Source organism: Ascaphus truei, chromosome 2, assembly GCF_040206685.1.
Source record: "Ascaphus truei isolate aAscTru1 chromosome 2, aAscTru1.hap1, whole genome shotgun sequence".
In the NCBI taxonomy this organism is placed as follows: Eukaryota; Metazoa; Chordata; class Amphibia; order Anura; family Ascaphidae; genus Ascaphus; species Ascaphus truei.
The window spans coordinates 182,256,844-182,281,374 of NC_134484.1; the positions used below are offsets into that span (position 1 = coordinate 182,256,844).

General features: G+C 47.9%; 1 long non-coding RNA gene across 1 annotated transcript; it reads right to left on the reverse strand.

Moving 5' to 3' along the window:
• Positions 1–757: 757 nt before the first annotated feature.
• Positions 758–17,265, reverse strand: LOC142488610 (uncharacterized). The gene is made up of 2 exons (XR_012799529.1): positions 17,185–17,265; positions 758–1,461 (listed from the first exon to the last, which is right to left on the reverse strand). It is a non-coding gene; the product is annotated as an uncharacterized LOC142488610 (long non-coding RNA).
• Positions 17,266–24,531: the final 7,266 nt, after the last annotated feature.

Consider the following 24,531-nt stretch of genomic DNA (forward strand, 5'->3'; position numbering starts at 1 on the left):
ATTGGGTGGGTCAGGCCGGGTCAGAAAACCCGTTACACAGTATTTAGTGAGTGTAATGGCAGTGCAGAGTATCACTAACTATTATTATTTCCAAGTGTACAGTTTCACTTTTGCAAAGAATTAAAAACAGTAACATTTAACATAGATCTATAACTTTATTTTAACATGTACTCCTTAAGAAAAAAAAACTTTTATACAAAAAAGAACTCTGTTTATCAGGCTTGTGCTCTCCTGCATTAAAGCACAGTAGGTACTCTGCCAATGAAAGCTTCCCCTTTCAATTGGCTATGTTAGTTAAAGGGACAGATCGGTTGAAACTACATAAAAACTTCTTCGATATCCAAAGGGCCTGTAACACAATGCACTGAACGCACAAAATTCAATAACAGGGTTTGAATATAATGCAAATGTATTCTGCTGACAGTCACATTAAGTGACAGCTTTCTCCCTGCTCATGCCACCCGGCTGGGCAGTAACCACTCCCTGCTTTGTTCAGTTTCAATATGTTGTCACTGAGAGACACGTGCCTCCAGTGTGTAAGCGTGGGATGAGCTCAGCCAGCTGAGTGTGTAGCAGGAGAGTGCAATAAACATGTCTATTCTCTGAAACATGTCAGAGGGTTCAAGTTAATGATTCGAGGAAGAATTAGCTATCTGCTATTTTGCTCATTTACATGACATTTCCCAGAATCCCTGGCTGCAGTAAAAGCATTGTATGCTAAAAGATAATGGTGAAAAGGCAGATTTGCAGACCTGTCTGAGACATGATGGTTTTTATTTGCTGTACACTATCTGCTACAAAAACCTAGATTCATTCCTTCAATGCTAGAGCAGCCAGTAACACATTACAGAGCAAAGTAGGAGTTAAGGCAGAGACTGTCTTGCACAATTGTTTATAAATTGTTACGCAACCTTATTAAAATGTAAAAGTGTCTGTTCATTCCCCTAGGTTTTGCGCATTCAACAGTAAATTACCAAGCAGCAGATCTTAACTGTGTGACATCTGAGAATTATTGCACGGGTTTCGTTATTTCCATGCAAATAGGCATCATAAAGTATATCGCAGTTTTTATACATGACAGATCTCTCTTCTGATACTGACTAGTCTAGTGCTGCAGCTGTAAATCCTGATATGAAATGCCTCGCGGGTAAAGGTTAGATTTCTTCTGTATTTTCATTCAGGTTAATGGTTAAGCCATACGTGGTTACGTTGGCCCAGAGAACAGTCGGTCCTTGTACAGTGATAAATAAATGGCAGAGAGTCTGGATCTGTTTAAGCTTGTCAGTCAGCTGTTTGAACAAGACAAGCACCTTGATGCAGCTGGCCTCGCAGCATTCCGTTTCATGGCTCTCGTGCTATTCATTTCCACTGCCTCTGTGATTGGCTGGAGCTCCTGTCCGCTCTAGTGACTGCTCCTGACCGTGTAACCCCTCCACTGCTCAGATTACTGCGCTTGATGACCTATTTTGAAAAAAAAAAAAAAAAAAAAAATGGTGTGAAGCAAGGTTCACAAATTACCTTGGAAGGCGGCCACAGGCTGGTTGCTGTGCAAACATGGCCAGTCTGGGAGCCTCCTGTCAGAACAGAAATGGCTTTCTAGGCACCCTCCCAGATGTAGTGTGTATTCTTGCTTGGGCAATGCCTCCACTATGCATCTTTGTGCTTCCCCAGGCTGAGCACTGATTTGCTGCTGTTGCTTGCTAAGTCAGAGGCTTGCCAGCCAATCACGTGGAGTTTCTGCCATGTCTGTTAGCTAGCAGAACAGCTGAGGTGGTAATACAGATGAATGCTTTTTGCCGGAGCTGTCAGCTGTAGCTCTGTAGTAACATTCAGTACTACAGGTCAAAGTCAGTGCTAAGCACTTAATGACAGTACTTTTGTTTACACAGATTGTATGTGTACCAAACCCTGTATATGTCACCCATGTGCAATAAATGACTCTGGTGTATTGCATTGATTTGAATCTGTAGAAAGTTCATATGTAAATTTGCATCGAGCAGTTACCATGTTGCTAAATGTAAAAGTAACTGATGATGTACTACTGTAAATATCAAATATATTTTTTTGACTACTTTCAAGAGTGTATGTTGACCTGGCAAAGAGGATATAACCAGTCCCATATATGTCAGCCTCTAGGGACCCAAATCAATTATGTTTTGGAGTTCTGAATCATAAAAATGCATTTTTAATGGCAAAATAATGGCTTCAATCATTGAGATTCCATTAAAGTGTACGAGACGGCTCATAATCCATATCAGTGACACAGAGTCCAAATCAGTGAGACTCGCGAGAAAACAGGGAGGGCTGACAGACCTGCAGTTGATGTAGTGGCTTAAAAAAGTAGTGGTACTGTGTGGTGCCTGAGCAGTTACACATGCAGTGGGGGAAGCTCTTTGTATTATTTTAGAAAGAGGGCTGTACACAGAAAGGCCCGTTTCAGCGCGGCCATCCAGCCACTGAGGGACAGTTGGCTACGGCCAGTTCTCCCCCGAGGTAGGAGTTACAGTTCACGTTTTTTTAAGGTTAGTGTTTTTAGGGTTAAGGTTAGGGTGTTTAGTATTAAGTGTTAAAGTTAGGGGTTTTAGGGTTAAGTGTTAAGGTTAGGGTTAAGGTTAGAGTTTTTAGGGTTAAGATTAGGGTTTTTAGAGTTAAGGTTTTTAGGGTTTAGGTTAGGGTTTTTAGGATTTAGGTTAGGGTTTAGGTTAGGGTTTTTAGGATTTAGGTTAGGGTTTAGGTTAGGGTTTTTAGGGTTAAGGTTAGGGTTTTTAGGGTTAAGGTTTTTAGGGTTTAGGTTAGGGTTTTTAGGGTTTAGGTTAGGGTTTAGGTTAGGGTTTTTAGGGTTTAGGTTAGGGTTTTTAGGGTTAAGGTTAGGGTTTTTAGGGTTAAGGTTAGTGGTTTTAGGGTTAAGGTTAGTGTTTTTAGTATTAAGAGTTACTGTTAGGGTTTTTAGGGTTAAGTATTAAGGTTAGGATCATTAGGGTAAAGTGTAACAGTTAGGGTTTTTAGGGTTAAGTATTAAGGTTAGGATCTTTAGGGTAAAGTGTAACAGTTAGGGTTTTTAGGGTTAAGGTTAGGATTTGTAGGGTTAAGTGTTACGGTTAGGGTTTTTAGGGTTAAGTATTACGGTTAGGGTTAAGTGTTAAGGTTAGGGTTTTTAGGTGTAACCAGGTACCCTCTGGTCCCCCGGTTCTCCGTTTTCCCTCTCCCTTACCTCCGCTGCTGCGGGTGATGTTGCGGGGAGGTGTGGGCGGCGATGGGCTCGCCGGAGGCTCCGGTGTCTCCTGGTAAAGGCGCCGCTATGTTGGAAGGACGGGCGCACGCACGGAGGTTCGTGCATGCGCAGAGGGAGCCCGGTGGCCATTTCAGAGTCGTGCATGTGCAGTACACTTGACGCGCGAGGCGGCAAACAGAAGATATGCTCCACGGGGACTACAACTCCCAGCAGCCCCTGGGGCTGCAATACCATCTGGTCTAACACAGCCAGTAGGGCTGCAGTAATCCCCTGCGGCCAGAGCAGATATATTTAGCGCCAAGGGAGACCACGCTAGTCGGGATCCGGACAGAGAGGGTGAAGGTAATATCCAGGGAGCAGTGCTCCACTGGACTAGGCCAGATTCCCCCCCAGGTGCAAGGTAGATCCCGAGTCACTGTAGTTGGTGTATGCTGTGTATGCTGCAGGGAAAGGTCGTAGATAAGGATCTTTCCCCAGTAATGTGTCAGTGAGAGGCATCAGCTGCAGGACATTATCTCTGAAGGTGAAGTGCGGCCTGCTGCCTGTGAGCAAAGCAAGGACACCCCAGCAAAGACCATTTTAAAGGGGTACACTGGAGCTTCCGCATACGGATCTGCGCAGTAGATGAGCCGCATCACAATGTGTAATATTATTTATTAATAGAAATAATATGTATGTGTGTATACATTTGTGTGAAAGTGAATTATGTGAATATGTAATATAATATACAGTGCCTGAAAAAAGAATAATATGTATTTAACGAGTGTATACAATAAGTGATAAAGATAAATGTGAATGTTTTAACTGGTGAAAAATTTGTTAAAAGTTAAAATTATGCATAGAATTGCACCATTTATATTAAAATGTTAAAAATATATCTCTATACACACATCTATTAGCCTCACAATACAATAGGACATTCATAAACAAGAGTGAGGATGTGAACAACATTTCAAATAATTTTATTTATATATTAGAATTAGATATTAGAATATATAGCAGGGTCTTTCCCCCGGTTCCCGGTCACCTCGCTTACTTCCGCTTCAGCTGGGGGACATTGCTGGCAGGCAGGGAGGTGCAGGGAGAGAGGCGGATGGCGAGTCGGTCGCCGGAGCTCCGGTGAGCACACAATTGCGCAGAAAGAGATTGAGCATGCGCAGAGAGGTGTTGGAGTAGCGGTGGCCATATTAGTACACCTCGCGCATGCACAGTAGCAGGTGCAAGCAGCGCAAGTACTCTAAGGTGCCCTGCAGGGACTAAAAGTCCCAGATCACAAGGCCGTTAGATCACATGCTGGACGTCTGCCAATAGGGCACTGTGGCTCCCTGCACCACAGAAATAAATACAATTCGCTCATTTGGAGCAGTCAGTCAGTGCTGGGACAAGGATAGGGGTAAGAAGTGTGTGTGCAGGGGTATGTGACCCTCTGCACTAGGCCAGATTCCCCCTAGGCCCCAGCTAGGCCCCGACTCAACCAATTAGATTGTGGCTGCTACAGGGACAGGCCCTTAGGTAGGGACCTTGCCCCATTAGCTAGTAAATAGTTCAGGGATACAGCTGCCAGCTGCAAAGTCCTGATAAGAGTTGTCTGGGACCAGATCATCTCTGTTGATAAAGACTGCCATCACGGTGGGACACTCAGGCGGGACACCACCCCACGCGGAGGAGGACTCGTAGCAAAGGCCATAGTCGGATCGGCGGATCCTTGCATTATTCCAGTCGGCGCGCCCGGGTGCTGGAGCACCCGGCAGGTACCTATACACCAAGTACACCAACCATTGCTACACTTCATCTAGTGGGCCGCGTGGTCTCACACATTGGGATTTGGTGTGGGACTCTTGCGACACGGTGTGGGTTACACGGTGGTGGGTTACAACCGTGCGAGGCATGTGGGTAGTTGTACATCTTAATCATTATAGTACTGATAAGATATCTATTTGTCGCTGTAAAGGTCATTGTTATAATCTGTGTGTTACCTTTATTTGTTCCTGCACGGGGTTATCCCACTTAGTTAGGATCCCGTACAGGTGGAGGCGCTGTCACCTATAGGATCAGGTACACCCCAGGCTCCCAGCGCGCGGAGGTTCAGGCCTCCTGTGAGACACAGGTAAAGCACCACACACATCGTAGACGCCTTATCTCCCAGGAGGTTGGGGAATGTGCGCTACATATATATTCTTTTAGACCTAGTGAAATGCAAATGAATGTTTGCCAGCAGCTCAACAAACAAGGCAAATTATGTAATGCAATGCAAGTAATTTTGTAAAAGGACTTGCACAGTACACACATACTGTAAAACGCCAACTTTATGTTTGACTAACGAAAAGTTAATTACTATTTTGGAAGGGTAAAGTATTTGTTTAAGTACAACTTAAGTGACAAGGTGACTACTCGCTTGCAAACAGCATACATTTTACTGTATGTAGAATCATTTCTGTAACACGTTGCTTTGTTGCTTTTTTATTTATGCGATATTCAACAAATACGGGGGTGGGGGGAACAAGCTACAACAAAGAAAAACAAGTCCGTTCTCAATTTATTTCTTGAAAATAATTCCTGAGAAGGGAAAGTCTGAAACGTACTATACAAACTTCCTTTGCTCCACTTATGTGCAGCCCGGCTTACAGTCAGTGTTCCAGATCGCCTTCCACTGATGTTCTGCCTGAAAACAGGCATGTGATTTGCATTATAGTAGCCTGTGTATTTATCACTTTCTACAGGCTTCTGTGAATACTAAGCTCAGATACTGGTGATTGAGACCAGAAAATGTTCAAATTAGGAGCAGTCTCAAACAGTAGCAGTGTGATGGTACTAGGCGGTTATGTACAGATGCAGCGGCCATTATTTTAACAAATCACGCAGTGTATACCTCGGAATACCCATGTCATGGCGCGGGATTTCTTCCAACCGTACCACCTTAAAACGAGAGTGCAGATAAGTGCATAAAATGGCATTTTAGTGTTCTTGTTTTTAAACACCTGAAATTGACACAGTAGCACAGTACTGTACACATTACAATTCATTCATTTCATTGCATTTAATTGCACACAATCCATGAAATTCAAACAAAGCAACCGCGATAAACATGTGTGCCTGGGGCGATAGGCCTCATTCATGCCGTGTGGAGTACAGCAGCGCACACGAAAACGGCACCGTGATTTGTTAAAATAATAGCCGCTGCATCTGTAGTACCACCACCTTCTTATTTTTACCCTTGGCAAGAGCGGTGAGCATGACCACGGTGAGGGCAGCCGAGAGGGACCCCTTGCTACTTGCATTTCTGCCGGCAGCTAAGCCGATCCCAGAAACTGTGACCTACTTCTTCTCGGGCCCAACCACTGGATTTGGGCAGGCCCCCCTCAGCCACCAGGCCCAGGACAATTGTCAAGACACTCCCCCCATGATGGCGGCCCTTACAAAAAGGGGGATTCAAAAAGCATCCTAGGCCCATAATATAGTGCGCACACGTGCGCGTCAATTAGAATTGGCTGTGTCCAGGCCTGGCGTGCTTTACTTCAGGCGCGCGTGCGCACGGCAGTGAGCGGTGGCACGGCATATCCCAGCAGATACGTGAAAATTTATATTTTCGCGCTGCTGCCGCGCCACATGACGCTCTTTAGCCAATCACAGCGTGGCTGGGATAGGGAGGGGGTATCCCGTGGGCAGGAGGAGCAGGGCAAGTTAGAGAGTGATACATAGATATTGTACAATAAGTGTGGTATTAAATTAACGATTTATACAAAGTCTAATTAACTTGACAACTTTAAAAAAATCACTTTTATTTAAAATGTGGACTTGTTTACTGTATTATTTTAGTGAACATAGCATTTAGGGTATTTGTATTCTAATTATACTAAAATAGTTGTTTGAAATTTTCATATACTGTATTTAGTTTCTCTCAACGTGGTTGTTGGCCGCTATATTTGTGTTCTGATCATCACAACAATACTTTTTGTTTTGCATTAAAAATGCCAGTCAGATTCAGAAAAGCGGAGTGGGACTGGTATTGATATGCCAGGGTGTGTGAAGCCGGGTGTGACGTCATAGCCACACCCACCTGTCGCTCACAGCACGGACCCGTACACAAAAAATGTGCATCACGAGCATTCGCACACGCGCGAGCGTGCCAACTATTTAACAAGCCTTAGGCTGCGGCCAGGGTGATGCTGAGCAGGCGTGCACGCTCCCAGCCTGGCTGCAGCCCTAAATCGGTATGAAATAGTATCCAGAGCTCTACCCCAATGTTTAATAACTGTACTTTATGATTGATGATGTGCAATAAAATGTCAAGGTTTGATAATAGTAAAGACAGATGACAGGGCTGCACACCTCAACATGAGTGGTCGTATTACTGTAGAAGAATATGTTTTCACATAATGTGTTGCCACAGAAACAACTCGTTATATACAGGCCTTGTGTGAAAGTGTCAGTAGATTGATGTTTTATTGCACTTATACTGTGCATTTTTATGGCTTCCCTATGTGAAGCTAAAGATGCAAAATAGTGCAAGTGTGCGTGCGGTGAACATATAAAAATAAATATCTTACCAAGTACTATAAATTATAAGTCCCTTATGAGCAGGAGTGAGAGAAAATCTGGTGTGGCAGAGTCTCCCTCAGCATGTTTGTACACCCAAGTTAAAGCTGCAGTTCATGCAATATCCTGCATGTGTGTTTTTTTTTAAGAAATCAGTTCTGTAGTAAGAAAAAATACTCTTAGCATTTTCTGTTTTTAAAAAAACAACTTTGAAAGACCAATTTTCTTGTATTTTATGTTAACAAGCATGCTTGTTCCTATAGCAACGATTTACATTCCCCATATTTAAAGATGTCGCCAAACTTTGCCAATCAATAGACGGATAACGAATTGACCGGCAGCTATGCAGTTTTTTTTTAGGTAAGTAGAGATTGCACAACTGAAACTATTGAAGTAAAAAAAAAAACAACAGGAGCCTGAACTGCAGCTTTAAATGGCCTTTCATTAGTCTTTAGTAGATTGAGAAGATGTGGATTTACAGGAAACTATAAATACAATATAATAACATGCCGGGGACTGTTTAGGGCAATGGAGTCTCTTGGAATGTTTAAATATGCACTAAAGAGAAAGATCAAGATCAAGTAGTTATAACCTAAGAATAACTAACACAAATATATATTTTTAATATACGTCAGTCTATTGTCATTTGTGATACATGTCAGTGGGACCAACATGACTGTCCTTGAATTATATACAGTCTAGTCCTTCCAAGTCTCTTCTTTTAAAGTCGGCACTGAAGTACAGATGTAGCCAGCGTCATTGCACCCATTATCGGAAGATAATGCGTTTCTGCTGGTGCAAGTTTTTAACATGTTACTTATTTTGTGATTTTTAATACAATGGAGTTGTAAGTTGCAAAACTTTGGAGCCAAATTGCATGATTTTGTGCCTTACTGCAGAATTAAAATTCTTATTTACCTCTATAATTAGAGGGAGAATGATCGCATGGCTAAACGTGTACAACAAAAAACAAGGAAGCCCAAAGCTACATCCAATATGACAAAAATACACAGTGAAATAAATATATATAAGATAATAAAAATTAAATTACACACACCAATGTAGAAAGAAATCTGCTAAATACATTTTAAATACATGAAAAGAACACAAATAAACATTTGCTAAACAAACATTTATTATCCCTGTATGTCTAGCCATATACATAACATACACAGGCAATAAATGAGCATAAAAACCAATGACATTACACCAAAAAATAAAATACAATACAGCCATTCAGTGTCCCTGTATGTACTGGTATGTATATCCATAGGGACATACATAAATTCAGGGGCATTAAATGGACATTAAAAAAACCACATGTAAATTATTTTTTTAAAAATGCCCCTAAATTTATGTATGTCCCTATGGATATACATACATACCAGTACATACAGGGACACTGGTTGTAGTGTATTTAATTTTTTTGATGTAATGTCATTGGTTTTTATGCTCATTTATTGCCTGTGTATGTTATGTATATGGCTAGACATACAGGGATAATAAATGTTTGTTTAGCAAATGTTTATTTATGTTCTTTTCATGTATTTAAAATGTATTTAGCAGATTTCTTTCTACATTGGTGTGTGTAATTTAATTTTTATTAACTTACATGTAATTTTTAATGGTCTTTGCAGTAGATTATTTTAGGGGCTTGCTTTGTAATATTGGTTTATTTTTGGTAGTTACATTTTGTATGGTGGTGGTTACTTTGAAGTTGAATTTTTTTTATCAATGGTTTGGATTTAGGAATTGAATAGTGAATTGTGTAATTGTTTTGGATTGTATTGTAATTGATTTTTTTAAATTGATTAATTAATTGATTTTACATTTATTTATGTTTACTTGCTTATTTTGTATTTGATTTTGTTAATGGCATTGTATGTTGTTGGTAATTGTTTATTTTATTTTGAACATTGATTTTGTATAGTGTTAAATGATGCACAGATTAATTGGATCATGTACACACTAAAATGCAATTGTTTGTTTGACATTTGGTATACAGTACATGTATTTGTCTAGGTGCTGGTTTGTTGGGAGATGAGATGTAATGTATTTAGCTATGTGCTGGTTTAATTTTCTGCTGCAATGAGCTGTTTTAAGATTGAGATTTCATGTTTTTATTTCTGCATGTTTGTGTAATCCATTTATTTGTATATTTGTCTTGTGTGTATATATATATATTACACACAGGAGGAGGATAGAACTATAGCCCCATTTCTTACCAGGGCTACACACATATGTGTAGCCCTGGTAAGAAATGGGACTATAGTTCTATCCTCCTCCTGTGTGTAAACTCTGCTAAGGGCAGATTGCCAGGAGTTGTCATGGGTTTTCCCTGCTTATGACACTGGGCTGAGTAAGTGAAGGGAGGTCACGTGACCCTGTGTCCAATCAAGAGACACAGGGGCGGTGCCTACTGGAGGCTTCATAGAGCAGTATGACTTCCTATTTAGTGGGCTGTTAGTTCTGTCTGAGTGAGTTAGTGTTAGAAGTGAGCAGCTCATAATTAGAGCTGCTATAGCTATAGTTAGTGAGGTGGACCACGTACCTCTCATCCTGCTTAGGGGGTGAGGGAAGAGCTAGCCCCACTCTGGATGCCCTTTGGTCCAGAGTGGTGGCAGGGACATCACAAGGGAGAACAGTAGTGGACTGTGCATCACTGTACCTGTCGGCTGCTGCTGCTGCCAAAGAGAATAAAGAGACTGCTGGTTTTAACGATAACCTTGTGTGAGACTGGAATCTCTCTATCCCTGGGAGGGGGATTTCTGTGGTAGGAATTCCACCCCGCATCCCGGGCTTACTACACATGGAGGCGCTGCATCATTGAAAGAGAATGAAGGCATTCACCCCAGTAACCTGTTCCTGTTGTCCCCCATGTCATCGCGGGAGACTCAGGCCCTGCAGTTGCCAGCAGGTATGCACCACACAGAGACATATAGCCAGACCCCAGAACACCTTAGGGGACCTGATCTGCGATTGGGGGGGGGGGGGAGTATGGGCTATATATATATATATATATATATATATATATATATATATATATATATATATATATATATAAATAATACCCACTGTACAAATGAATGAATGGGTGAAAGGTTGGTATCGGGCTAGGGTGGGTAACCCCTTAATTACTATAGCGGTTATTAACCGCTAAGGTAATTAAGGGGTTAGGGGACATTAAATTGGCTATTTGTATTCTTGTGTATGTTTTGCAGCCCTGGAGGGGACATGGGCAGGATGAGAATGAAGACGGCCTTCATCGTGGGTGCATGGAAAAGGTAAGTGCTATATGTATTTACCGTATTTATTGTGATTCATGTCTTGTAAATGGGCAAATGCATTATTATCCATATGTGGATAATAGTAATTTTGCCCATTACTGTATTGTATGTTTTAGGGGGTGGGGGGGGGGGGGGGAAATGTGTGTTGTATATTGCAATGTTTATTGGGGGCAATTGTCCCCAATAAACATGCTATTGTGCCTTAACACCTTCATTGCCTTAGCGAATAGCCGCTAAGGTAATGAAGCTGCTTTAATGTATTTTTATTAATAGTGTGCGGGAGCAGGGGGTCCCCTGAGCTGAACCGCATTGATTTCTGGCTCATGGACCCCTGCTTCCCGAGTTACAGGCCCCGGTATGGGGCATCGGATGCCAGTGTCGCCGCCATCTTTATAGGGTCCACATCGCGTCTTGTACGCTATAAAGATGGCGGCGACACTGGCATCCGATGTCCCATACCGGGGCCTGTAACTCGGGAAGCAGGGGGTCTCTGAGCCAGAAATCAAAGTAGTTCATCTCAGGTAGGGTGACCACTTGTACCGATTTTGCCGGGACAGTCCCGGTTTTTTCATTACTGTCCCGGTTGCCTGCCTGTCCCGGAAATGTCCCGGGTTTTGGCCTTTGTCCCGGTACTTAGATGTGATGTGGAGCGGGCGGCGGTGCGCTAGTCTGCGGCGGCGGAGCTGCGCGAGGAGGATGCGGGACTCGGCTGGTGAGTTTTTTCAGTTGTAGAATAGAATGCTGCCGGGGGGTTGGGCTTTAGACACCCTTCAACCAATCCCCTGCGTGCCGGCCGGCATTCTACAAAGCCCTGCCCCGGCATACTCCTTCATAGTAGAATGCTAGGCTGCAGGGGATTGGGTGAGAATGCCGAGGGGCGGGGGCAGAGTATGAGCAGAGCACACCACACTACACTACCAGGGAGTAACGGTGCAGGAGATTGGTGGCCATTTGAGGAGGATGGAAGCAGCTCAGCAAGACCGCAGGGGATTGGACAGATCCCGGGTGGGAGGGGCCGCAGTGATCCATGGGATGGCAGTGATGTCACTGACCTGTAACAGTGACTGCCACGAGGAGCACAGGAGAAGATGTGTCAGGCAGTCTGGAGCTGCTCAGAGGCAGAGCTGCTGCTGCACGTGTGACACAGTCTGTACAATAAGTACTGTAAGTGTAAGTAGCAACATATATATTTATAATAATGCACAACCATATTTCTGCTTTCCCCTGCTATTTATTTAGCACATTTTTATATTATATAAACAAGCCCCAAGGTCAGGTCAGGAATAACAATGAGGAATGTCCAATTAATGTCTTCATTTTTTATTTAATTTTAATTAATGTCAATAAATTATTTATATAATTTTCTGGGTGTGTGTCTCTGTCTGGGTGTGTCTCTCTCTGTGTGTGTGTCTCTGTGTGTGTGTCTCTCTCCCCCTCCCTTTCATCCTCTCCATACCTGTCACCTCTCCCTCTCTCTCCACCTCCCTGTCGCCTCTCCCCCTCTCTCTCCCTGTCACCTTGCTCCCTCCCTCCCTGTCACCTCTCTCCCTCCCTCCCTGTCACCTCCCTGCCTGTCACCTCTCTCCCTCTCTCCTTCCCTCCCTCCCTGTCACCTCTCTCCCTCTCTCCTTCCCTCCCTGTCACCTCTCTCCCTGTCGCCTCTCTCCCTCCCTCCCTGTCACCTCTCTCCCTCTCTCTCTCCCTCCCTGTCACCCTCTCCCTCCCTGTCACCCTCTCCCTCCCTGTCACCTCCCTCCCTTTCACCTCCCTCCCTCCCTGTCACCTCCCTCCCTCCCTGTCACCTCCCTCCCCCCTGTCACCTCCCTCCCTCCCTGTCACCTCTCGCCCCCCCTCCCTCCCTGTCACCTCTCTCCCTCCCTCCCTGTCACCTCCATCCCTCCCTGTCACCTCTCTCTCTCCCTCCCTGTCATCTCCCTCCCTGTCACCTCCCTGTCACCTCCCTCCCTCCCTCCCTGTCACCTCTCTCCCTCCCTGTCACCTCTCTCCCTCCCTACCTGTCACCTCCCTCCCTCCCTGTCACCTCTCTCCCTCCCTGCCACCTCTCTCCCTCCCTGCCACCTCTCTCCCTCCCTGCCACCTCTCTCCCTCCCTGCCACCTCTCTCCCTCCCTGCCACCTCTCTCCCTCCCTGTCACCTCTCTCCCTCCCTGTCACCGCCCTCCCTCCCTCCCTGTCACGTCTCTCCCTCCCTTTCACCTCTCTCTCTCTCTCCCTCCCTGTCACCTCTCTCCCTCCCTCACTCCCTCCCTGTCACCTCCCTCCCTCCCTGTCACCTCCCTCCCTTCCTGTCACCTCTCTCCCTCCCTCCCTGTCACCTCCCTCCCTCCCTGTCACCTCTCTCCCTCCCTGTCACCTCTCTCCCTCCCTGTCACCTCTCTCCCTCCCTGTCACCTCTCTCTCCCTCCCTGTCACCTCCCTCCCTCCCTGTCACCTCTCTCCCTCCCTGTCACCCCTCTCTCTCTCTCTCTCTCCCTCCCTGTCACCTTTCTCTTTCCCTCCCTCCCTGTCACCTCCCTCCCTCCCTCCCTGTCACCTCTCTCACTCCCTCCCTGTCACCTCTCTCCCTCCCTGTCACCTCCCTCCCTGTCACCTTTCTCCCTCCCTCCCTCCGTCACCTCTCTCCCTCCCTCCCTGTCACCTCTCTCCCTCCCTGTCACCTCCCTCCCTGTCACCTCTCTCCCTCCCTGTCACCTCCCTCCCTCCCTGTCACCTCCCTCCCTTCCTGTCACCTCCCTCCCTGCCTGTCACCTCCCTCCCTGTCACCTCCCTCGCCCCCCCTCCCTCCCTGTCACCTCCCTCCCTGTCACCTCCCTCTCTCCCTGTCTCACCCAGTCTCTCCATGTCTTATCTTAATTTCTGTATACCTACACCGAAATAACCTATACTGCTTTCTTCCAGATCTGACTCAAGTTTCACATGGGAGACATCGGAAGACAGGTAGGGAACACCTCCCCTCCAGTATAGTACCTTGAGGGACTGCGGATCAGGTAAGATCCCAGGCGGGATTGCTGCTTTAGAAATTGTATTTTTTTTAAATGGGTAGGGTTAGGTGCAGGGCTAGGTAGTGAGTAGATTTTTTGGTTGGGCGAGTAGATTTTTTTTTGGGGGGGGCGCGCATGATTTCTGTTGGCGGCCGTGATGGGGGAGAAGGTAGAGAGAGAATGGGAAGAGGTAGAATGAATAATACAGCATCAATGGTGACACTATTAGATAAATATCATTATAATATTCTTTTTTAGTAATGTTATTTGTTGTATTAATAATTTTTTTTGTGTCCCGGTTTTTCATTTTCAAATTCTGGTCACCCTAATCTCAGGGGACCCCCTGCTCCCGCACACTATTATTAAAATTTACATTAATGCAGCTTAATTACCATAGCGGCTATCCGCTACGGTAATGAATTATTGTTTATTGTTGTGTGTCTTTTGTCAGTAGTGTAGATGAGCAGGGGGTCTCCAGAGCTGAACCGCATTTATTTCAGCCTCGGGGACCCCCTACTTCAGGAGATACAGGCCCCGTTATGGGGTGCCGGTATCCCCTGCAGAATTTAAATATCCATGTCACGTGACGGGGACGCTTTAAAAGTGCAGGGGATACCTGCACCCCATAACGGGGCCTGTATCTCATGAAGTAGGGGGTCCCCGCATCTGAAACCAATGTGGTTCAGCTCCGGAGACCCCCTGCTCATGTACACTATTATTAAAATGTATATTCTTAATGCATGATCGCCTGTAACAGCCGTGCATGGAGATGCAGAATCTCCATGTAAATGTTACAGGAGGCTTTTTTTTCCTATCAGTTATCGTACTTGAACTTTAAGCACGATAAGAGGGGGTGTGGGGGGGGAAAGCACGCACGATCTGGCAGATTTGAGCACGTCCGATCCCGAATGCGCTGAAATCCTTAGTGAATAGCGCCTCCGGCTTCACTTTTTAGCGGACGTTTTATTTTTTTCAGGCCAGCGCAAAAGCTCACTGCTTAGTACATAGCCCCCTTAGTCTCTAATCTATTTTGTAATTCTAAGCCCCAAATCCAGCCAAAGTGTGCTAAAGTTTAGCACCCTTTTGTGGATCTGGGCCTAAAAGGAAGACAGTTCAGTGGTGCATAGCAGCTGTGTGTAATACAATCAACATTATTATTTATGAAGTAATTACTACAAAAGTCAGTTCCATATTAGCAAAACATAAATTACATAAACTCTAGTCACTATCATGAAAATGTCACACCCAGTATTTTTATTATACTCCATTATGCTGTGTATTTGACGGTGGGGTATATGAGGGGTATAAGAAAAGCGGTACGCATCAAGTGCTGTCTGAGCGCCCGCAACCGTTTCACATCTGATAGATATTTCTTCCTCTGAACGTATGACATCATATTTTCCCTTGATCATATACAGTTACCACCTCAATCACCTGTTACATAGAATATTGATTAGGCAGATGAAGGGACACCACCTTTTCGTTTATGTACCCAGAGATAATGTAGGCTAAGCCTGCAGGAAAATTCATTTCTCTTTTTTCCTGAATCCTACTTATATACTGTATTATGTTCCATTTTGTATTTAATCGTATGAAAACTGAGACATTGCTGCACCAGAACAGAAAATAAAAGCAGTCTGTTCATGTCAAAAAGTCTGAAGATGTGGATCTTGTAAAGTCTAACCTAATCTTAAATGAAGAGGCAGAGGCCCCAGCATGGGGTCATAGGCTCCTTAAGGGCTGCGACGTCCTGATTGCCGAGAGCTGGGAGAGGGGGGGTCGGCTAACCCCCCTCCCCCTTCCCACACACGGAGTGGGAAGGCTGCTTGTCCCCTCCCATGCAGGGGGAGGGGGGAGAGGGTATAAAGAGTGGGGCCCCAGGGGAGAGAGACAGAGCTAACGGAATTTTCCCCTTACAGGAACGCTGGCTGCTGCGCTGCTATTTTTCAGACCACGAGGGAGGGCCGCAGTGACTACAGCAGCTCCCCGCTGTATGAAGACCGCGAGGGAAGGCCGCAGTGACTACAGCACCCACCTGCTGTATGTAGACCCTGAGTCCTGCCAGCCTCACCCATGAGCCTGAGGAGCCTGCTGATGCTGCTGCACCGGAGGAGCCTGTAAGTGTCCCTGCCCCGCGCAGATCCCAGCACTGAGGTGCAGGTAGGTATCCCCAGGCCCCATTCCACAGTCCTCCCAGCTCCCCCGCCAAGCGCAGGCACCTGCTGGCAGCCCACCGCGCGCCCGTGTCCCCTCCACCTCATGCCCTTATACCTCCCCCATCCGGCCCCCTCCCGGCCTGTGCCCCCGCCGGCTCCAGGCCCGCATCTCTGCGAGGTCACTCCGCCTCGTGACCTGACCCCCCGCCGGGCCACATCACCCCCAGGCCTGGGTTACCGCGTCCCCCCCGTCAGGACCCCCACCAGCCACCCAGCTACCATCCGCGGGTCCGCTCTTCCCTCATCCCCCAGGCCCACGCTGCAGCACGCTCCCTCCCGGAGCACTAGTACAATGAGGAGGGTTGCTCCTCCCCTGCCCCGGCGCGGCCCTGTCCCCATCCCGCGCACCGCCTCACCCCCCCGTGGACCATAGACGGGAGAGTACCCCGATCACCACAAGCCCCCCGATAGCCACAAGCCTGCCCCCCGATAGCCACAAGCCTGCCCCCCGATCACCACAAGCTCGCCCCCCCATCACCACAAGCCCCCCCCTGATAGCCCCCCGATAGCCACAAGCCCGCCCCCGATCACCACAAGCTCGCCCCCCGATCACCACAAGCCCCCCCCTGATAGCCCCCCGATAGCCACAAGCCCGCCCCCGATCACCACAAGCCCCCCCCTGATCGCCCCCCGATAGCCACAAGCCCGCCCCCGATCACCACAAGCTCGCCCCCCGATCACCACAAGCCCCCCCCTGATCGCCCCCCGATAGCCACAAGCCCGCCCCTGATAGCCACAAGCCCGCCCCCCGATAGCCACAAGCCCGCCCCCCGATAGCCACAAGCCCGCCCCCCGATAGCCACAAGCCCGCCCCCCGATCACCACAAGCTCCCCCCCGATCACCACAAGCTCCCCCCTGATCACCACAAGCTCCCCCCGATCACCATAAGCTCCCCCACTACTATCACTCACCTCCCTCTCAGGACTCCCGTGTGGGCTCCTGGGCTGCTCCTCCCTCCCAGGATTCCCGCGCTGGCTGCTGCTTCAGCTATGCGCGAGGGGGGGTGGTGGTTGTTGTTGTTGTTAAAGGGACAGGAGGTCAGTGAGGTCTGCACAGGCAGGCTTTACCTCAGCCCTCCCCTGCAACAGCGCCACCATGAGGCCCCTGGTAGCACTGCAGGGCGACCTCAAATTCACCCCTCAGGGCAACCTCAAGTTCACCCCTCACACTGCAGGGGGAACTGTGACTAGGATTATTAAAGTCATGAAGCACCAATATTAAATGTACCACCATATGTCACACCCATATTAAATATAACACCATATGTCACACCCAACCACCTACCTCCAGCTGGCAGGGGCTCGGGCGGTTCTATCTATAACCGCCACAGCCGTCGGGGGGCCCCTGCTCCTCCCACACATGGGTCACGCTTTTTTGGGGCAGATTAACCGGGTGGGGGGATTTAAGGTGACCCAGACCCTGGATCCCGCAGGGGGTCGCAGGCTGGGTCCTCTCAGTTTTCGCAGGAAGCGTCGGCCAATGGGTGGTCATCGCACACCTGGGATGTGGACCAGGACCTCTACCCCTTTCACCAGTGCACGGCGAGAAGGTGGACAGACCCTGAGTCCAGTCGGCGCATTTCAGGTCCAGGTCAGCGCAAGCAACCCGAGCAATGAGGACCAGGTAAGGAAATAAATACTAGTCAAGTACGGATAATAGCGATGCAGTGTCAGCGACATATCAGAGTCTGAGAGCGCAGCGCAATTACACTAGCCCCCAGGTATAAATTCCTAAAGAGAGCTAGTAGTGATGAACCGATCACTTAAGGCTAGGCCAAGAGGGGCAACGCAGGAGGCAGCGGGGAGAGCAAGGCCCCAAAAAGAAGGACGACAGTTTCGGCGATGAAGGGGAAGTACACACACGCCTGCGCCATGACCTCTCTCCAGTCGGGTTACACCCAAAGTGAGATAATAAGTGAAGTCATGGACATGTACGACCTTTCTACTGAGGGGTTACAGGCCAGGGGAAAAGCAAAGGCTGCAGGCGATGAGAGCGCTAATAAGCATAAAACCAGTGACAACTGGCTAAGAAGTTTCCTGGCGTCAGCCAGCTGCCTGCTAGAGAAGCACCCAGAGGAGGGTTTGAATATTCTTAAATACATAGACCTTATATACAACACATATAAAACATGGGGGCGCAGCATGGTACAAATCTTTAGGCACAAGATACATGGGAACCCCGTTCCAATTCGGTACTAAGGGCCTTGACTTATGGGTTCGCCGGGTAACACCAGAGCAATTGGCTCCCTCCATCTAGTCAACCACTGGGGAAGCTAAGGAAATCAGAATGCTGTGACTTTAATAAAACCCTGGTACAAGCCCCCCCCACCCCATTCGCAAGGGTGCTAGGAAGGTTACACTAAGGCAGATGCAGGCACTGCTTGGGCCTAAATTTTGCATGTAGGTTCATACCCATGGCCAGGATTTTCAGCAGGAATTAGTGAGGTCGACCGCCGGGGTATCCCACCCGCTGCACCGCATCAGGGTCACTAAGGAACTTAGATCCTGGGAAGCTTTCCTCCAGGACTTTAATGGCAAAAGCTATGGATAGAAGGGGGCCGTAGTAACCAAGAACTAGAGCTGTTCAGACGCGGCAGGGTTCGTAGGCTTCGGCGCCTACCTCAAAGGGGGAATGGTGCGCAGAACCACGGCCCCAGGCACGGGTAGATGCGGATTTAATAAAGTATATCGCCTTCCTGAGTTCCCATCATTGTGGCGGTAGAGCGTTGGGCTAAGGAGCTGAGTAACAAACACATCATATTCTGGTCCAACAGCCTTAGGGTGGTGGGAGCAGTAAACAGCCTCTCCGCAACATCAAGCCCAGTGATCCGGCTGTTGCGGAGGCTCGTGCTGCTTTGCATGCGCAGCAACATCAACTTTAAAGCCAAGCATGTCCCGGGGAGATTAAACGTGATAGCAGACACCTTACCACGGTTATATTGGACAGCGTTTAGGCAAGCAGCGGCAAATGCCACAGGTCTAGCGTGCCCACGTCACCTGTGGCAGATAGGGATATCGGACTAATGGACCTGGTCTAGAAGTCGAAAAGTAGAAAATCCACCTCCGGCCTTGGCACACGTGGCTAGCATTCAAGCAAAAGTACAGGGTTGAGGGTAAGCGAGGTAGCAGCGCGCGGATCAGTGGCTTCCTACAGGCCCTGAAGACAGCAGGGGCGACGCGGACCAGTGTTGGGGCCATGTTGGCAGGTTTGGCTTTTTTCCTGAAGCTCCACAACCGCAAGGACATAACTAAGGATTTCATAGTAAGGAGTATCCTCATAGGCTGGGATAGGGGCGAAGCGAAGGGACGGTAGCGATCCGGTAACGCTAGACAGGCTTGAGTTATTGATGATGGCAACAAAAAAGGTATGTTTCACTACAGCGGAAACGGGAACTGTTCAGAGTAGCATTTGCCGCGGCTTTCTTAGTGCCTTCAGGGTTGGCGAGCTAGTGGCGGCATCTTAAACAAGCCAGGGTTCGGGCTTGTTTTTTCGCGAGCATGATTCTCAATGCTACGTCGGTGGCGTGCAAGGTTCACAGGTCTAAAACCGACCAAGCGGGAAGGGGAGCGTGGGTCCACCTCACTATGGAGAATAGTGGAAGTTTGCCCAGTGGCGTTGATTAAGGGGTACGTAAGGCACAGGCACAAGGTAGGGGGCAATTTCCTCATCCATCAGGACGCAACACCACTACCAATTTCAATGCGTTTTTAGGCGGTGCCTTGCTGCTAAGGGGGATGGATCCTAGTGTATTTGGTACCCATTGCTTTAGAATTGGTGCCGCTACAGCGGCAGCTGAGAACGGCTGTATGCCGGGCCAAATGTAGAAACCGGGGAGGTGGAAACCCAGTGCCAATAGGGGGTTACATCAGGGCCTAAGGGCACAGCAACGTGCGGATGCAAGAAGATTAACATGTTTTTCCTTCTCAGTAGACAGCTGCACAAGGACCCTGGAAGTGTGGATCATGGGTCATTCCTTCGTTCAGTGGGCGCACGTATGGACGAAGGATCAGCGGTGCGGCCAGCAGCTGTGGTGTACAGGGGAGGGGGTGCATTGGCGTTGGCTTGGGAAGAGAGGAAGGTGCTTGGTTGATCTGTAACAGGCTCTGGACAAGGCGTGAGTAGAATTTCAGGTGAAACCGGATGTTATTTTGCTACACCTCGTGGGGAATGACCCAGCCAACAACAAAACACTAGAGTTGATTTATCGGTTACAGCAGGAATGCGCCCGCTTGAAGGCGCTGTGGAGTGAGGTTTCAATCATTTGGTCTGTAATTATTCCAAAGCGAATTTTAAAAGGGCCACGGAAAGAGAAAGCTAGGAGGAAGGTAAATAAGGCCATGGGCAAAATTCATCCTCTCTAGCGGCGGTAAAACTCTTAAAGCACAGAGAGACTGACACCAAGGAGTGCAGCTGGCACAGAAGGGACTGTGTGCATCTATCACCAAAGGGGTTGGAGGTGTTCTTAAGTAACATCAAGGGTTTTTGCGGGAAGAATTAAGAGCAGAGGTCGCAGCTTTGGGTGGGTGTGTCGGCCCCAGAGTAGCCAGTGCCCGGCAGAGGGGCCTCCGGGTGGCGGAGCTGCCGCGCCAGCCAAGCTCACGAGACGAAGAAAGGGCGAGGACTTTAGGGTCTGTCCCTCAGCTGGAGCCCCTAGAACAGCGCGGCAGGCTGGAAGCGCCGGCTTTAGGGCTGGGGCGGCCTATGCCCAATCAACGCTGGTAAAAGGCTGGGCGACAGCTTTAGGGCTGGGCCTAAGCTGACCCTAGGGGCGGGAGGGGGAGGGAAGCAGCCCAACATCGGCTGAATGAGGATCTCCCCCTCCCATCTTACAGTGCTTTTGGGCGCGGGGAGGGAGCGGGCCAATTGCTGGCTGTCTGGGCAAGGATCTCCCCCCCCATGCACATGCTACAGGCGGGGGGAGGGAGCGGGCCAATTGCTGGCTGTCTGGGCAAGGATCTCCCCCCCATTCACATGCTACGGGCGGGGGGAGGGAGTGGGCCAATTGCTGGCTGTCTGGGCAAGGATCTCCCCCCCATTTTGCATGGAGCATACTTGGCTGGCGGGCAGGCTGGTAGGATTGTTAAAATAAAGCTGTGACCTTTTCTTCCAACATGGTGTGGTCTCCATTATTGGGTTTAGCGTCACAAAGGAGGGACGGCACATAAAGCCTTTATGGTTCACAACTGCACTTTATATAAACTGGCATAAAGTGATGATATTAAACATGGGTGAGATGGTACTGTATAAACAGCAATCAGCTGGTATGGCTGGTCACTTCCAGGTACCCTGCAAGCATGTATCATTGATAGAAGAGTGGTCCTCTCAATAAAAACCACATACATGTCATATTAGATTGTATTTATTGCTTTTTGGTCTGAGGAAAGTCTGTTTGTATTTATGTACTTTTTTTTTTAGCTTGTTCTTGTATAGCGCTGCTAGGTTTACGTAGCGCTTTACAGAGACATTTTTTTTTTCAGGCAGAGGTCCCTGTCCTGTGGAGCTTACAATCTATGTTCTTAGTGCCTGAGGCACAGGGAGATAAAGTGATTTACCCAAGGTCACAAGGAGCCAACACTGGGCATTGAACCAGGTTCCCCTGCTTCAAACTCAGTGCCAGTCAGTGTCTTTACTCACTGAGCCACACCTTCTCCATGTACTTGGACTCTCCAAGTAACACTGGGCATACACTGAAGAGATTATTTAATAAAGTGCAATAGTGCTATTCAGGGTACCACCGCAAACAAAAATCCCATTGACTTGAATGGGAGTTTCTGTGCAGTAGTGACTGATCGGCACTATCGCACTTTAATGAATTACCCCCTCAGTTTATTCCCAGTGTCACTTGGTGAATATAAGCACATAAATACAGACAGACATTACTCAGACCACAGACCAGAGGTATGCCAAATCCCTCTATGTCAGGTTACCACTGCTGGAGACAGGGTTTTCTGTGGAGAGTGGAAAATCCCATTAACTTGAACTTTCTGCTTACCAGCTACCTGTTACACTCACGTTCCTAATTTTGGTGTTCAGATTTGGGGGTTAGGTTAAGAGTCCCAGGGGGTAAGGTGTGAAAGACTGTTGTGTCCCAGAGAGTAGGACAGGGTTGGATTAAGGGTGCCAGGGGGAAGGGGGGGGGGGGAGGGTAAGGAATCCCAGGGGGGGAGTCATGAGGGGGGATCTAAGTCTCCTGAGCAGGAAGATGGGGGTTAGGAGTTAGAGGGGGAAAAGGGGTTGAGTCTCAGTGGGGATGGTGAGAAAGGGGCCAAGAGTGCTAGGAGAAGGGAACAAGTGAGGATGGGGTTGTGACCTTTTGGCTCTTGCTGCAGCCCTCTCACACAGAGCTGCCAGACTCCCTCTCTGCAGTGAGAAACATAGCTGGAAGAGAGGGAGGAGGGTAGTGAGGCACGTGTCTGAGTCCAACACCTGCATGAGAGACGCCACCTGCTGCAGCTTCAAAGCTGCTCCTCTGTCCCCACAAGCCGGCACCAATTAATACCGTGATAATAAAACATCTCCCATATCAACTTACCATCAGTAAGGTATGTTGTCCAACCCTAGTATTGCCCTAAGACACTTGGCCTCTTGGAAGCCCTCAAACTTGACCACCCCTGCTATAGCTGTAAAGATCAGTTGCAATTAACAAAAATGTCTATTATATATGTTTGGATTTGCTTTATTGTAGGACCGTTTAATCACCCTACAAAGTTTGGCCAGAAAAGGACATTTTTCATACTGAAGTAATTTTTATATTGTCTTTCAAAAAGAGGTAATGTCTACTTCTGGTGTGTAACATGACCTACTGTACCTGCTGATAGCTGTGTGACATATAATAATCATTTTGGCGGTGCCCTTTATCATGACAATTTCAGAATGGTAACGGAAGTACCGGTAAAAACCTTTATATTTTTTAACTATGCCCAGTAGCCCCATCCAAGAGCACAATTCCTTAAAAATAAATATTAACAACAATTCTGCAGCTTTAAGATAGTTTAAACGGCACAGGGAAATGATTAAAGCAATATTTTTTTCCAAGTGACAAAACTACAAACACAAATTGGTGGATACATACAAAAAGGAAAATATACTGTAGTACACACAGCCTGCTGTAGAATTATCAGAAAGGGTCTGCTATGCTTCAGGAAAATATGTCTGTTTGTACATTCGGGGCTGTCAATGTAACAAGTTACACATCCCTGCCTAAAAAAAGTGTCCACACTTTTATATACAACTCTGGTTTCTTGGATGTGTGTTATAATTGGCACATCATGATTTTGAAGAAGCTGCTCTCCTTGTCCTGGAACAAGAATCATAGTTCTGTTCTTTTTTCCCCCTTTTTGCAGCTCTGCCTGCTGGCCCTTTATGTAGTAGCACTTTCCCTGCAGTTATTATTCCCAGTGCAGGTGAAATGGATACATTAGTTACTTTCTCTATCTTCTAGCCTCCTGGATGTGGTTGCTATGACAACCCCTGTCATTCCCCTGGCATAGTGGACTGTCCCATTACCCCCTGCCTGTACTCACAGGTCCTTAGCCCAGGCTCTGTTCCTGTGAGACACCCTCCATTTTGCTTTCTTTCCATCTCAGCAGGCTAAGCAAGCACTACTCATGCCTTACAGCTCTTGGTAAGAGTATCATTTTTACTTTTTTCCCCACTATCAAGCACTCTTACTGTAGAGAAGCTCTCTCACTACACCATCTACAAGTAAATTTGTAATCTGCTGCTTTTCAATAAAGTGAATGTAGCCAGGTCTCCCCAGCCTGTCAGTACCCCCCTCACCTAGCTGCCGATCGCGGGTGCCGCCGAGTTCAATGGCGGCCCCGTCGGCGTATCGCAGGGGTGAGGGCAGTCAGGCTCCTGCTCGGGGGTTGCCGGGGATGCGTGCGGCCGGTTGCCAAGGCCGCGATCGCGTCGCTGGGTTCCCGGCGCTCCCGGAGCAGGTCTGTGAGGCCGCCGCCATTACATAGCCAATTGCGCATGCGCAGTGATCGCGCAGGCACGGGAGGAACCACAGAGTCAGGGAGAGTCGCGCGAGGGCCAGAGCAGAGTAGGGAAAGGTTGAGGCGGCCCCCAAAGACTCGCGCATGCGCAGGAAAGGCGCGCACGCGGTCCCTATGTGCTTTTAGGCTCCATGGGACTACAACTCCCATGGGGCATAGCGAGACAGGCACCAGGTGCCTGATAGGAGCCAATAGGGCTGTAGGACTGCCCTGGACAGGAATGGATACATTTGGCGGGCTGGAGCTACGTGTCAGTCA